Below are 15,492 nucleotides of genomic sequence, written 5' to 3' on the forward strand. Positions count from 1 at the left end.
TTATGAAAACGACTGGAATTCCAGTTGCCAATGTCACTTGAAAAAGCTTGGAAATTCAATAAAATTCTGAAAAAATAACGGAAATGTCTAAAATGAGCTCTCAAATTGAGGATTTCTGATTTTGAGCTATTTTTCTGCTGGATTTTTTTGCCTTTGGACACTTTTAAAAAAGTCTGGATTTCCAACAGCCTTCCAACAGTCACGACTGGACAAAAAGTCCGGATATCCGAACTCCTCTATAGGGGGCCGTGTGCATCTATTTTCTGGAATAGCCCAATGGCGCTTTGTGTAAGCACGCATGTGGCGCAACAAGTAAAAAGCACTAACGTCAGTACCGAATATGATGCGAGCGAAACAATGTATAGTTCAGAAAGATGTCGCGTACACAAATAAAAACACCACAACAAATTACAAATTGGTACAGAGCGTTCGATGAGCACGTGCCGTGGTATGACTGTTAATCATACCAATAATGTACCGCGGTGTACGTATGCGTTCAAATCACCCGAAATTGCTTGATTGAAGATTATGATCATAGTGGTTGCGCATGATCGGCACTTTTGGTCAAAGTACTCCTGAAAATTGCGCAGTAACGTCATCAGATATCGATGATACGGTACGTCATCAGATATCGATGATAACGCCATCAGATATCGATGATACGTCATCAGTTATCGATGATAACGTCATCAGATATCGATGATAACGTCATCAGATATCGATGATACGTCATCAGAAATCGATGATACGTCATCAGAAATCGATGATACGTCATCAGATATCGATGATAACATCGTCAGATAACGATGATACGTCATCCGATATCGATAATATGTCTTCAGATATCGATGATCAGATCGATATCAGATCAAGGGTTCAATCGCGAAGGCTTTCGATAAAGTTGGAATTGTTTCTACTTACTTATGGGAATACACGTCCCACTATCACATTCGTATTCCGGACCGAGGCATACCTGGACCTCACACGCCTCTTCATCCTCCCCAGACGGACAATGGCGGACATCGTCACAACGGAATCGTTTGGGAATACACGTTCCATCGAAGCATTCAAAGCCATCCACGCCACAGTTACCGAAGTTACAGAGGAGTTCATCTTCCCCACCGGAGCAGTCATTTTGTCCATCACATTCACGATTACCTGTCAAGTTAAAGTTAAGGTCATTGTTTTCTCAAAAAAGTGGTGATATCAGGGCCGGGTTTACCTTTTTTAGGGCCCTGGGATTTTTAAGGACTGCTCTGTGGAAATATAGGCCTATTATGTCTTTTGATTTGATTTAATTGAGGTCAATTTGGGAACCTGGCTGCGAGATACATACAGGTATGGCTCTCTGTACATGGGACCAACGGTTTAACGTCCCCTCCTAAGGACGTATTACTATATGAACCTTGGGGATAGCGAAGTCTGAATTTAATTTACAGAGGTTGCCAATTAATTTCAGACATATGTGACTGGACACTACGAATCAGCCGTAAAGTCGGCCCGGTCAATTTTGTTTTATTTCGTGTTTAGAAGCTTTAAAATAGTATCTCATTTGACTTCAAACGATATCCAGAAGCGAGGTTATGGTTTGTTGAAATCTGCTCCTTCAACAAAATGGTACCTTTTTCGGTTCTACATGCGTCTCTTTTTCCTCATTGCTTGGTAATAGTCATAATTGGCGGTCATTTCAAATCATCCCCAAGTCAACGAGGTTCAGGAATGTCCTCTCATCGTTAATTGTTGGTTATACATACCTAGACAAAAAACAATGCGTTGTAACCCACCACTTGTACAAGATTTAGCCAAAGCAAACAAAGACAAGCACTGTAACTCATAATACAATTTGCCGACTTTACGGCTCATTCGTAGTGTACGGGCACATATATGCCCGAAGTCAATGTTCCAGCAAATCTCCACTGCTGGGAATTGAACCCGGGACCTCATACATTAAAGATAAGTATCCTAACCATTAGGCCACGCTCTCCCTGACTATAGGCCTACTATATAGTCATTATATATAACACTTTTGTTCGAAATTATTATTATATATTGAGTATTTTGAAATAATATAGGCCTATAACGTAGACCTACAATATTAATGCCGTTGTTATTTAGGAGTTTCAGTTAGGAGGCGTTGTGAATGCACAATGCGGGTGAAAGTCTGGCCATATCCACCGTTTGTAAAAATGCGTGTCCGAAGTATAGTCAATACATAGCGGGACGATACGGTGACGTCATCTGCATTGTACATCCACTTCGTCTCTTCACTGAAACTCGTTATTCACCTGCAATACATGTGCCGTCAGCGCAGCGAAATTCTTCCCGCTGACATGGTGCGTAACTTACGCAATCATTCTCCTCTGCACAATCAGAGCAGTCACAGTGTTGATTGCATGCTCTGATAAAGAGAAAAACAAATGGATTAGGTAATGTTAGGGCAGGCCCGTAACCAGGGGGCTGGGGCGGACGCCCCCCCCCCATCCCCAAATGCCCAAAAAGTCCCCTTGTGGACCAAAAAAGTCCCATTTGCGAGCGTAGCCAGCGAAAAAAAATTCCAAATTTTGGAGAAAAAAAGTCCACTTTTTCAAAATCCGCCCCTAGTCCAAAAGGTCCAAATTTTGAAAAATGGACACTTTTTCAAAATCAGCACTGTCACCACCCCAAAAAAAAAAAGAGAATCCTGGTTACGGGCTTGGTTAGGGGCCTACTCATCTTTATGTCAAGAGTAATCAGGGCATACCACTTATAATTAATTAAGAGTAAATTATATTGATATGAACTCTGTTTGTTGCAGTAGGACACCATACTTGAATAAACCCAATTCGGATTGATCGAGAAATAACGCAATTACATTTGGTGCAATTTGAAAAATACGCAAATTCAAACAAAATACGCTAAAAATACGCGGTGTGGAATTGAAATAGGCTTGATGTTCTTCTCACCTGAAGTGAGAGGAGGTCAGCGTGTGCCACGGATCGTATAGGTAAGACCAAACGAACGTGGACTGTTTAATTTGTGCACAGTTGACACACCGATTCAAAGGTGTTCATTTACAAGTAACACGTAGGCATGTAATTACCCTAAAGGAAATTATTTGAGCAATAAGAGTATGTTACATCTTTTCCTAGCGCATATGTATATACAAAATTAGTCTATCATTCAATTGAATACCTGAGTGGAAGAAGGGCCCAACTCCAATTTTTTACAAAAATGAGTTAGACCCAGTATTTTATTGCCAGCAGACTGTTCTTCCTTGTGTGTGAAAAATGAGCCAAAATCCACTCTCTAAATAGTCTTCCACGTACACTTAATCATTGTTTTCATGGAAGAAAGGGCCCAACTCCATGGAGTTGGGCCTTTCTTCCACAAATATTGGGTTAAAGAGGAATTTTGTTCATCCATGAAATCTGCTTTTCACTACAATAAACTTTCTTGCTAACATATTACATGCGTCTACTTGTGCAATTAATGGATAATTATCAAATTTCTGTAGCTATTTATAACACATCTGCTTACGGAACTGGCACTTGCAGTTTATTAGTGGAAGAAGGGCCCAACTCCAGCTCGTATTAAGAGCTGTACCGTTGCCATGGATGCATCATCATAATACTAATCATGGCGTGTCCGTCCGTCCGTCCGTCCCTCTGTCCGCGCGCTAACGCGTGCGCGTGGCTCGCTAACGCGTGCTCGCGGTGCGTATCGCGTGCGCGCGGTGCGCTATCGCGTAGTGCGCGGAGTACAGTTAATCGTGCAGGTGCATCTCATCGGATCAATAGGCCTAAATGGGTTTCCAGATTACAGCCAAGTAAGCATCACAGCTACAAAACTACTAAGTTGATTATTGGGTTTTGATCATTGAGAGACGTATATCATAGTAGTTTAAAAGGTCCGGGCAAGTAGGCCTATAATATGGGTAACGGGTGTTGGGTAATTAGAGATAGTCACAAGAACAACCCAACCCGAGAACCGCGAAATCTAGTAATAATACTAATCATGGCGTGTCCGTCCGTCCGTCCGTCCGTCCCTCTGTCCGCGCGCTATCGCGTGCGTGCGTGGCTCGCTAACGCGTGCTCGCGGTGCGTATCGCGTGCGCGCTATCGCGTAGTGCGCGGAGTACCGACGAGCGCAGTGCGAGCATCGGAAAGCATTACAGTGTGGTTAATCGTGCAGGTGCATCTCATCGGATTCCAAAACGGCACACGTGCAGAGGCCTATTAGTAGTTTAAAAGGTCAGGGCAAGTAGGCATATATGGGTAACGGATGTTGGGTAATTAGAGATAGTCACAAGAACCACCCAACCCGAACCGATAAAGGTCCCCTGAAGATGAAAACATTCTGTCTATAAAACTTTTCCAAATATTAAGTTTTTTCTTAATATCTCAAAAACAGTATTGAAGTTGGGCCCTTCTTCCACTCAGGTATTCAATTATTCATGCAGGGGCGTAGCGTAGCAAGAGCCTTGGGCCCATGGAAAGGGAGCAGTGCAGGGCCCTTTTAACCCTCTCAACGCGGGGAGTGAGTACAAACAAGCCTAGTATTGGTTCAGTATTAATTTCTTGAGCTCTTAACCTATAGCTATTGTACGCAGAGCATTAATATTTCCTAACCCATTTCATTTTCGCTTTTGCTCGGGCCCTGAACCCTCGGGCCGGCCCCCTGGTTTCATTGACCCTGTCCACCCGCTTGCTATACGCTACTGCATTCAAGAGAAGAAAAAAACGCGAGAATTGGCTGTGAAATGGCAAAAAAAAAAAGCATTTCAAAATACTGACAATTTAACATTGTATGTGCATTAAAAGACTTTTTATTGGATGTAGAATATTCGATGTAACATATCTACGTTATTTAATCTAATACCATTCTATTTCCAGTTATGTTCAACTTCTAACGAATGTTTGATGACATAAAATCGATATCTTTCTACCAGATATTCTACGTAAAATATTATCGATTTTACGTCATCAAATATTCGTTAGAAAATATTACTGGAAATAGAATGGGAATAGATTAGATAACGTAGATATGTTACATCGAATATTCTACGTCGAATAGTCGGAATCTGTAACGGCCTTTATACTTACTTGCTAGGATCAATACAAACGTTATTAGTACAATGGTATCGATAAGACAGTCCCGGACATTGTTTGCCACATAATTCTTCGTTTTCCTCTTCCCTCGTGTAACCACAGTCCTTGATGTCACCATCGCAGGTTTTTTCCCAATCAATACATGTACCAAGTTTTGGACAGGAGAACTGGCCAGGACATGGATCCTGCGGTACACGAAATAAAAAGTGACAAGCATGAAGAAGAGGAACAAAGAAAATGTGGCCGACGCTGGATTCGTACTGGCGACCTTGCTTGAGTTTGATACAAGTTTTAAGTTACAAAATCATATAAACTGTCATACACGTAGCCTAATATTAGAGGTATCTACTATACTAAAATAACCAGCGAAGTCTGTCTGTCTGTCTGTCTGTCCGGCTATGCGTTTCGCCGCGCTTCGACGCATCGATCCGATATTTCGGATATGGATAGGTATCGGGAAAAGCCTGTTGACCGGGTGGTTTTCGAAGGGCCCCTCGAGGTCAAAGGTCATCTAGGGGGGAAAATGTAAATGATTCCCTCAATTGGATACCATGAAGCAATGAAGCAGCCAAGTTTGTGCATAAAAAGAAAAGTAGAAATATTTGGCCACCTGTCAGACATTTCACAACAGTGAAGGGGGCGCAGCACTAATTCAGCGCCCCATAGGATAACGTGTGATTTCGGCCTACTTCAAGCGCCATTTCTGGCGTCCCTGCAATACTTGGCAAAATAAATTTGGTATCAAATTAAAGCTCTATTTCTCTAGATTCCAAAACTTTTGTCGGCATATATCGATGACCATTGACTTTTTTCGCTAATTTGCGGTGCAAAAAAAAAGAGCTAAAAACATACTAAACTCACCACTCACATTTCAAAATCGGGTTTTCTCTTAATCCGCCACAGAGAATTGCTTTTGAGATCAATTGTCCAGTTTTTATCTGCATGTTATCATTAAAGACACTTGTCGAATTCATATGAGCCGATATTGAGTGATTTAAAGTAACAACATGTCGGTAGATATGGTCGCTACAATCTCATATTCACTATGGACTATATTAGCCGAATTTCGTTGTTACATAAAATGCGTAGTGATTTAGTGTTGCGCCCTCTTATAAGGTGTTTAAAGTTTTCAAAATCCACATTTATTACTCATTAAGTAAACTAAAGAAAATTTGAAGCAAAACACCGAAGATTACATGTCTCTGCGACATTCCGTTCAAGAGAAATGATGTTTTAAAGATCAGTGCCGAAATGCCGAAAATCGATTATTTCGACTTTTCCTCCAATATGCGAAAGTTTATACAAAACTCACAAAATTAGTGACAGACGACAATTTGAGCACGTCTTTGAACCAAGATTAATTTCTTTTCTAGATTATCAGTGTTGCCATTTTCTTTTGGAAATCATTTATTACTGAGTCTCAAGTATAAATACCCCCCCGTTCCAGTGGTAACAATTGCGATCTTTTTGCGTAGGCCTACTGAATATTCAGCAAAACGGCTTCATGCAGATTTACAATGTCTATTAACCTTAAAATTCATTTATGAGCCTTTTTGAGGATTTTTGGACGCATTTCTAGACTTTGAAGGCGCCTACTCGGCCAATAAAGTGTTTTTTCCAATAATTTTTCATGAGGATGACTTTTTGTAATCTTTGTTTATCATCATGATGGAAATAGAACACATTTTGTGAAGCGCGTCTCTTATTTTGCGCGAAGAATGTAAAAGGAACGCGTTCATAATGACGGCCGTTACAAGGTGGCGCAGCACTAATTCAGCGCCCCATAGGATAACGTGTGATTTCGGCCTACTTCAAGCGCCATTTCTGGCGTCCCTGCAATACTTGGCAAAATAAATTTGGTATCAAATTAAAGCTCTATTTCTCTAGATTCCAAAACTTTTGTCGGCATATATCGATGACCATTGACTTTTTTCGCTAATTTGCGGTGCAAAAAAAAAGAGCTAAAAACATACTAAACTCACCACTCACATTTCAAAATTGGGTTTTCTCTTAATCCGCCACAGAGAATTGCTTTTGAGATCAATTGTCCAGTTTTTATCTGCACGTTATCATTAAAGACACTTGTCGAATTCATATGAGCCGATATTGAGTGATTTAAAGTGAACATGTCGGTAGATATGGTCGCTACAATCTCATATTCACTATGGACTATATTAGCCGAATTTCGTTGTTACATAAAATGCGTAGTGATTTAGTGTTGCGCCCTCTGAATACCACAATGTCTTCCCAGCATTCATAGCTGAAAATGATTTCTAAATTTCAAACGCATGTATAAAATGAAATTGAGGTCTTCCAAGGTCAAAGGTCATCAAACAGAGGTCATCTAGGGTCAAAGGTCATACAGAGGTCATTGGGGTCAAACAACATAGCTATCATGCTGCCAGGGCTCTATCAGTTGCTCTCAGTCACAGCTACCTCTCACAGCTACGGGTGAACTAGTAATCATAATAGGATGGCGCTACACAAGTGGATAATGTCTTTTGAATTTGCCGGGTCTTTACACACTTGCAATACTACCCTCTTTTTGTATATACATCATAAATCACAAGGGTCCGTTAGTTCAAACTAAGGTATTGGCATTGAGCCACGTTTCCTTTTACAAAACAGGATAACACATATCTATCTATACTATAATAATCATAAGCGTTGTCTGTCTGTCCGGCTATGCGTTTCGTCGCGCTTCGCCGCATCAATGCGATATTTGGGACATGGGTAGGTGCCAGGAAAAGCATGTTGACCGTGTGGTTTTGAAGGTCATCAGAGGTCATTGGAGGTCAAGGTCAAAGGTCAAAATTTTGACCGATGGCCGAACTTTGGCCGATCGGGCCCAAACTTGGTGGCTGGAATCCTTGATACGAGGGGATTATATGCCCGAAATTAAATCGAGGTCAACCGAGGTCAAAGGTCATTACGGAGGGTCAAATTTCAAACTTTGTCCGATCGGGCTCAAACTTGGTGGGTGGAATCCTTCGTATGAGGAGAGCATGAAAAACATTATATGGAGGTCATCCGAGGTCAAAGGTCAAAGGTCATGGATTTCAAACTTTATCCTATCGGGCTCAAACTAGGTGGGTGGAATCCTTGATACGAGGGGAATATATGCGCAAAACAAAATTGAGGTCAACCGAGGTCAAAGGTCATGTAGGGGCTAAATTTAAACTTTGCCCTATTGGGCTTAAACTTGACAGGTGTAATCCTTCGTATGAGGGGAGCATGAAAAAAATTACACCAAGGTCATCCGAGGTCAAAGGTCATCTGGGGTCAAACAGTATCGCTATCATGCCAGTGCTATCACAGCATCAGGGCTCTCACAGCTGCAGGTGCACTAGTACTACTAAAATAATAGCCGTTGTGTGTGTGTGTCTGTCTGTCTGTCCGGCTATGCGTTCCGCCGCGCTTCGACGCATCGTTCCGATATTTCACACATAGATGGGTATCGGGCGGGCGCTGTTTACCGGGTAGTTTCGAAGGTCATCGGAGGTCAAGGTCAAAGGTCAAATTTTCAAACTATGTCCGATCGGGCCCAAACTTGGTGGGTGGGATCCTTGATAGGAGGGGAATATAATGCCCGAAATAAAATCGAGGTCAACCGAGGTCAAAGGTCATTACGGATGGGTCAAATTTCAAACTTTGTCCAATCGGGCTCAAACTTGGTGGGTCGAAACCTTCGTATGAGGGGAGCATGAAAAACATTATATGGAGGTCATCCGAGGTCAAAGGTCAAAGGTCATGGATTTCAAACTTTGTCCTATCGGGCTCAAACTTGGTGGTCGAAACCTTCGTATGAGGGGAGCATGAAAAACATTATATGGAGGTCATCCGAGGTCAAAGGTCATGGGTTTCAAACTTTGTCCTATCGGGCTCAAAGTTGGTGGGTGGAATCCTTGATACAAGGGGAATATATGCGCAAAACAAAATTGAGGTCAAAGGTCATGTAGGGGCTAAATTTAACATTTGCCCTATTGGGCTTGAACTTTATAGGTAGAATCCTTTCTATGAGGGGAGCATTAAAAAAATTACACCGAGGTCATCCGAGGTCAAAGGTTATCTGGGGTCAAACAGTATCGCTATCATGCCAGTGCTTTCACAGCATCAGGGCTCTCACAGCTGCAGGTGCACTAGTACTACTAAAATAATAGCCGTTGTCTGTGTGTCTGTCTGTGTGTCTGTCTGTCCGGCTATGCGTTCCGCCGCGCTTCGACGCATCGTTTCGATATTTCACACATAGATGGGTATCGGGCGTGCGCTGTTTACCGGGTAGTTTTGAAGGTCATCGGAGGTCAATGTCAAAGGTCATGGGGGAAAATACCCCACATGGATACAAAGCAGCAAGTGCACATGGATAAAAAGAATCCAGTAGACGATCTACAACAAGTTTCAAGCTGCCCAAGCCGGTGAACAAGGTCATTCATTCATAGATTCCATTCAGCTTTTGGCTACATGCCCAATTTGAAATGCACTGTAAATGTCTACCCAGAATGCATTGCTGCAAATATGCTATAGTGTCTTCCCAGCATTCATTGCTGAAAATGATTTCTATAAGCGCCCCTACCCCAATAAGCGCCCCCACATACCCCAATAAGTGCCCACATACCCCCTAATAGCTAAAGGGCTATTACAGCAACAGGCGCACTAGTTTTAATCCAAATAAAAAATCAGTGCTGTGTTTGTTTGTTTTTGGAATCGGATGTAGTTTGTATTACACTTTTGATTCAATCTTCAAATGTTGACATATTTCAAAATGTGTCCTATTCTGCTACAATATTTCAATTCCATCTACAATTTATTTACAGACTACATAACATCTTCGTCATCAAAACAAATCCGCAATGCATTGTGGGAAAGTTTTATTAGAGTTGAACTCTGACCTATCAGGACAATGGCTTTAATTATTAATTATTCGCTTTAATATTATTGTAATGTTTAATAACAAATAATATTCAAATATCTTTGGCGCAGAAATAATCATTTTTAGGGAAGGCCATTTATCAAAATATTTTAAACAATATTTTTTTAAAGCACAAACAGCAAAATTTGCCCAAACCGTCCCACAATGCACTAGGAGTTTTGGCCGGTTCCACCTACAATTTTATTATCGTCTGGTGGATTACAGAGTACATCGTCTTCATCTTCGCCTTCAAAACAATTGTCGAGATTGTTGCACAAATCGGTTTCCCTTATACAATATCCGTCGTGACATCGGTAGCCACCCGTACCGTCATAACGCTGACATTTGGCTAGAGAAAAAATACACATACCATGGTTAAACAGTTAAAAGGGACATACATATCGTTGTGATCGCGGTATATCAGCATACAGTAAAACCTTGTCTGCAATCATATAGAGTGTTTGGGCGCCAACCATCCACAAAATGATTACAGAGCGTTAGCAAATAAATCACCGATACAATCGTATACAAGTATTATTGAATGAACAATATATTGTATTGGCATATTACGGCTACTTCGTCATCAAAAACACTATTATGCTTGTAAACTGGTTTACAGTATAGACGAATCCAATTTCACGCATTCCTACACTTCAATGGCAGCCATAGCTGGGTCCCAGTCGGCTCCATCTCGCCTAAAATGTGAAATGATGCGGCATTGGGGGGTATTTTAAACTGCATTCTATCACCCGTGTTACACGTAAACAAACGAATGATGACAGTTTACAACACAAAAGAATCTAACATCGAATTTTAAGCGGCTTTATTCCACCCAATAATATTGGGCAGTCACAACACCAGTTTGGTGCTGCGGGGACCCAGTAATGGCCGACCAAATCCTGACCATGACTTGGTTCGTTTGATTCGTCTATTGCCATGTATAAATTTTCCATGGCCAAAAAAATCAGTTACGTCGCCCTCTATCGACAGAACAAAACAATACAAAAGCTTGGTCGCTACACGCGCTCGGCGAATCGCCTGAAGAGATTTACATGTTAGATAGGTATGGTTTATAATAAACCTTTATTCGTCACTCTGTTGTATTTACAATGAATTAGAGCAGTCAGCGGTACACGGTCGAGAAACAGCCGGCGTTCTCGCTGACTACCGGAGCTTTCAAAAATCTCGTTATCGAATTGTGTACGCAAATTCTTTCATACTCACGCAAACTGAAGGGTTGAGAAAGGTTTGGTGGAGGTTGAGTTGGATAGTAAACAGGAACTCTTTTATCATTATCCTGAAATGGAAAAATAATTATTGAAATGTATCGGATATTTCAAATTATGTATTTTGTCACGCCCATGTCTACGTACACTCCTCAAAAGAATTAAAGAATCAGATGAATATATCAGTACTTGTGAAAAAACATAGGATATGATGTAATTACACAGCCGAGAGCTGTGTTTTGTTTCTTACGAGATCGTCTACCTTTCTTCTGTCAACCTTTACATTTGCTCTAGCACTGACATGCGTGTACCGATTTTGACCTAACTTGGTCACAATCATCATTGACCATGCCCCTACATGTCACATAAAAATTGTGGGGTCAAAGGTCATGCAGGGGTCATAGGGGTCAAAAAAGTGATTTCAGCTAAAAATGCATCTTCTCCCACAAATTACGTAGGACAGTGACGCCATTTGGACCCCGAAATTGGTAGGTCGGGGAGGTTATGGGGTGTACACAGATTTGGGGTCAAAGGTCATTAAGGGGTCACTTCCGGTATAAATCGAAATATCTTCAAAAAATTTTATTAGCTAAGAAAAACATAGGAGAGTGATGGTATGTTCACACATGAATTGTGTTTACCCAATGTATATGTGGTATTTTTTTTATTTGGGGTCAAAGGTTATTAAGGGGTCACTTCCTGTATAAAACAAAATATCTTCAAAAATTTTTATCGGCCAAGAAAACATAGCACACTGACGGTATATTCACACATGAATTGATGTCACCTAGTGTACACGTGGTATTTTTTTCGGCGGGGTCAAAGGTCATTAAGGGGTCACTTTCGATGTCTGACCGAATACTTTCAAAATGCTTCTTTTCTCAAATTACACGGCGCAGGGATATGTGCCTGGTGCATATATATTGGCTATAGCCAGTGTCTATGTGGTGTAAAAATAATTGGGATCAACGGTCACTTAGAGGTCATTTTAATTAAAAGACTTATATCCTTCAAATTCGACATGTATGCACGGCATAGCAGCCGACAAGCCTGCACGTGGTAGCGCGCAATGGTCGAGGGCTTTTATTACACAGCCGAGAGTTTACACAGCCGTGACGTTAGTCACGGCTGTGTCTTTTTTCTTACAGGTTCTTCTTTCTTCTTTCTTTCTTTACACAGCCGTGACGTTAGTCACGGCTGTGTCTTTTTTCTTACAGGTTCTTTCTTCTTCTGTCAACCATTACATTTGCTCTAGCACTCACATGCTTACATCGATTTTGACCTAACTTGGTCACAATGATCATTGACCATGCCCCTACATGTCATATGAAACTCGCGGGGTCAAAGGTCACGCAGGGGTCACAAACGTGATTTCAACTAAAAATGCATCTTCTCCTACAACTTACGTAGGACAGCGACCCCACTTGCACACATGCATTGTTATTACCCAGTGTCTATGTGGTGTACACAGATTTGGGGTCAAAGGTCATTAAGGGGTCACTTCCGGTATAAAACGAAAAACCTTCAAAAATTTTTATTAGCTAAATAAAACATAGCACAGTAACGGTATGTTCACATATGATCTGCAGTCACCCAATGTATATGTGGTATTTTTTTATTTGGGGTCAAAGCTCATTAAGGGTCACTTCCGGTATAAAAAGAAATACCTTTAAAATGCATCTTCTTCCACAAATTATGTGGGACAGAGACGCCACTTGCACACATGCATTGTTATTACCCAGTGTCTATGGGGTGTACACAGATTTGGGGTCAAAGGTCATTAAGGGGTCACTTCCGGTATAAAACGAAATACCTTCAAACATTTTTATTAGCTAAGTAAAACATGGGACAGTAACGGTATGTTCACACATGATCTGCAGTTACCCAATGTATATGTGGTATTTTTTATTTGGGGTCAAATCTCATTAAGGGTCACTTCCGGTATAAAACGAAATACCTTTAAAATGCATCTTCTTCCACAGATTCTGTAGGACAGAGACGCCACTTGCACACATGCATTGTTATTACCCAGTGTCTATGGGGTGTACGCAGATTTGGGGTCAAAGGTCATTAAGGGGTCACTTCCGGTATAAAACGAAAAACCTTAAAAAATTTTTATTTGCTAAGAAAAACATAGGACTGTAACGGTATGTTCACACATGAATTGTGGTTACCCAGTTTATATGTGGTATTATTTTATTTGGGGTCAAAGGTCATTAAGGGGTCACTTCCGGTATAAAACGAAATACCTTGAAAATGCTTCTTCCACAAATTACGTAGGACAGTGACGCCACTTGCACACATGCATTGTTATAACACAGTGTCTATATGGTGTACACACATTTGGGGTCAATGGTCAGTAAGGGGTCACTTCCGGTATAAAACGATATACCTTCAAAATGCCCCTTCTGCCACAAAAAGCATAGCAAAGTGATGCCACGTGGACACGTGTATTGACATTAGCCAATGTATATGGGGTTTTCATATATTTTGGGGTCAAAGGTGATTAAGGGGTCACCACACGGCTGTGTTCGTGGTCTTAGACCACAGCTAAGTCTAGTTACACAGCCGTGACGTTAGTCACGGCTGTGTCTTTTTTCTTACAGGTTCTTCTTTACACAGCCGTGACGTTAGTCACGGCTGTGTCTTTTTTCTTAGGTTCTTCTTCTTCTTTACACAGCCGTGACGTTAGTCACGGCTGTGTCTTTTTCTTACAGGTTCTTACACAGCCGTGACGTTAGTCACGGCTGTGTCTTTTTTCTTACAGGTTCTTTCTTTCTTCTTCTTCTTCTGTCAACCATTACATTTGCTCTAGCACTCACATGCTTACATCGATTTTGACCTAACTTGGTCACAATGATCATTGACCGTGCCCTACATGTCACATGAAACTTGTGGGGTCAAAGGTCATGCAGGAGTCACAGAGGTCAAAAACGTGATTTCAACTAAAAATGCATCTTCTCCCACAACTTACGTTGGACAGTGACCCCACTTGCACACATGCATTGTTATTACCCAGTGTCTATGTGGTGTACACAGATTTGGGGTCAATGGTCATTAAGGGGTTACTTCCGGTATAAAACGAAAAACCTTCAAAAAATTTTATTAGCTAAGTAAAATATAGCACAGTAACGGTATGTTCACATATGATCTGCAGTCACCCAATGTATATGTGGTATTTTTTTTATTTGGGGTCAAAGCTCATTAAGGGGTCACTTCCGGTATAAAAATAAATACCTTTAAAATGCATCTTCTTCCACAAATTATGTGGGACAGAGACGCCACTTGCACACATGCATTGTTATTACCCAGTGTCTATGTGGTGTACACAGATTTGGGGTCAAAGGTCATTAAGGGGTCACCTCCGGTATAAGACGAAATACCTTCAAAAATTTGTATTAGCTAAGTAAAACATGGGACAGTAACGGTATGTTCACACATGATCTGCAGTCACCCAATGTATATATGGTATTTTTTTATTTGGGGTCAAATCTCATTAAGAGGTTACTTCCGGTATAAAACGAAATACCTTTAAAATGCATCTTCTTCCACAGATTCTGTAGGACAGTGACGCCACTTGCACACCTGCATTGTCATTACCCATTGTCTATGGGGTGTACACAGATTTGGGGTCAAAAGGTCATTAAGGGTCACTTCCGGTATAAAACGAAAAACCTTCAAAAATTTTTATTTGCTAAGAAAAACATAGGACAGTAACGGTATGTTCACACATGAATTGCGGTTACCCAATTCATATGTGGCATTTTTTATTTGGGGTCAAATGTCATTAAGGGTCACTTCCGGTCTGAGACGAAAAACCTTCAAAATGCCCCTTCTGCCGCAAATAACATGGCAAAGTGATGCCACGTGCACACATACATTGACATTAGCCAATGTCTATGGGGTTTTCATATATTTTGGGGTCAAAGGTCATTAAGGGTAACAACACGGCTGTGTTCGTGGTCTTAGACCACAGCTAAGTCTAGTTCTTCTTCTTTCTTCTTTCTGTCAACCATTACATTTGCTCTAGCACTCAAACGCTTACATCGATTTTGACCTAACTTGGTCACAATGATCATTGACCGTGCCCCTACATGTCACATGAAACTTGTGGGGTCAAAGGTCATGCAGAGGTCAAAGGGTCAAAAACGTGATTTCAACTAAAATGCATCTTCTCCCACGACTTACGTATGACAGCGACGCCACTTGCACACATGAATTGTTATTACCCAGTGTATATGTGGTGTACACAGATTTGGGGTCAAAGGTC

This window comes from Amphiura filiformis, chromosome 20 (assembly GCF_039555335.1).
Source record: "Amphiura filiformis chromosome 20, Afil_fr2py, whole genome shotgun sequence".
Lineage (NCBI taxonomy): Eukaryota > Metazoa > Echinodermata > Ophiuroidea > Amphilepidida > Amphiuridae > Amphiura > Amphiura filiformis.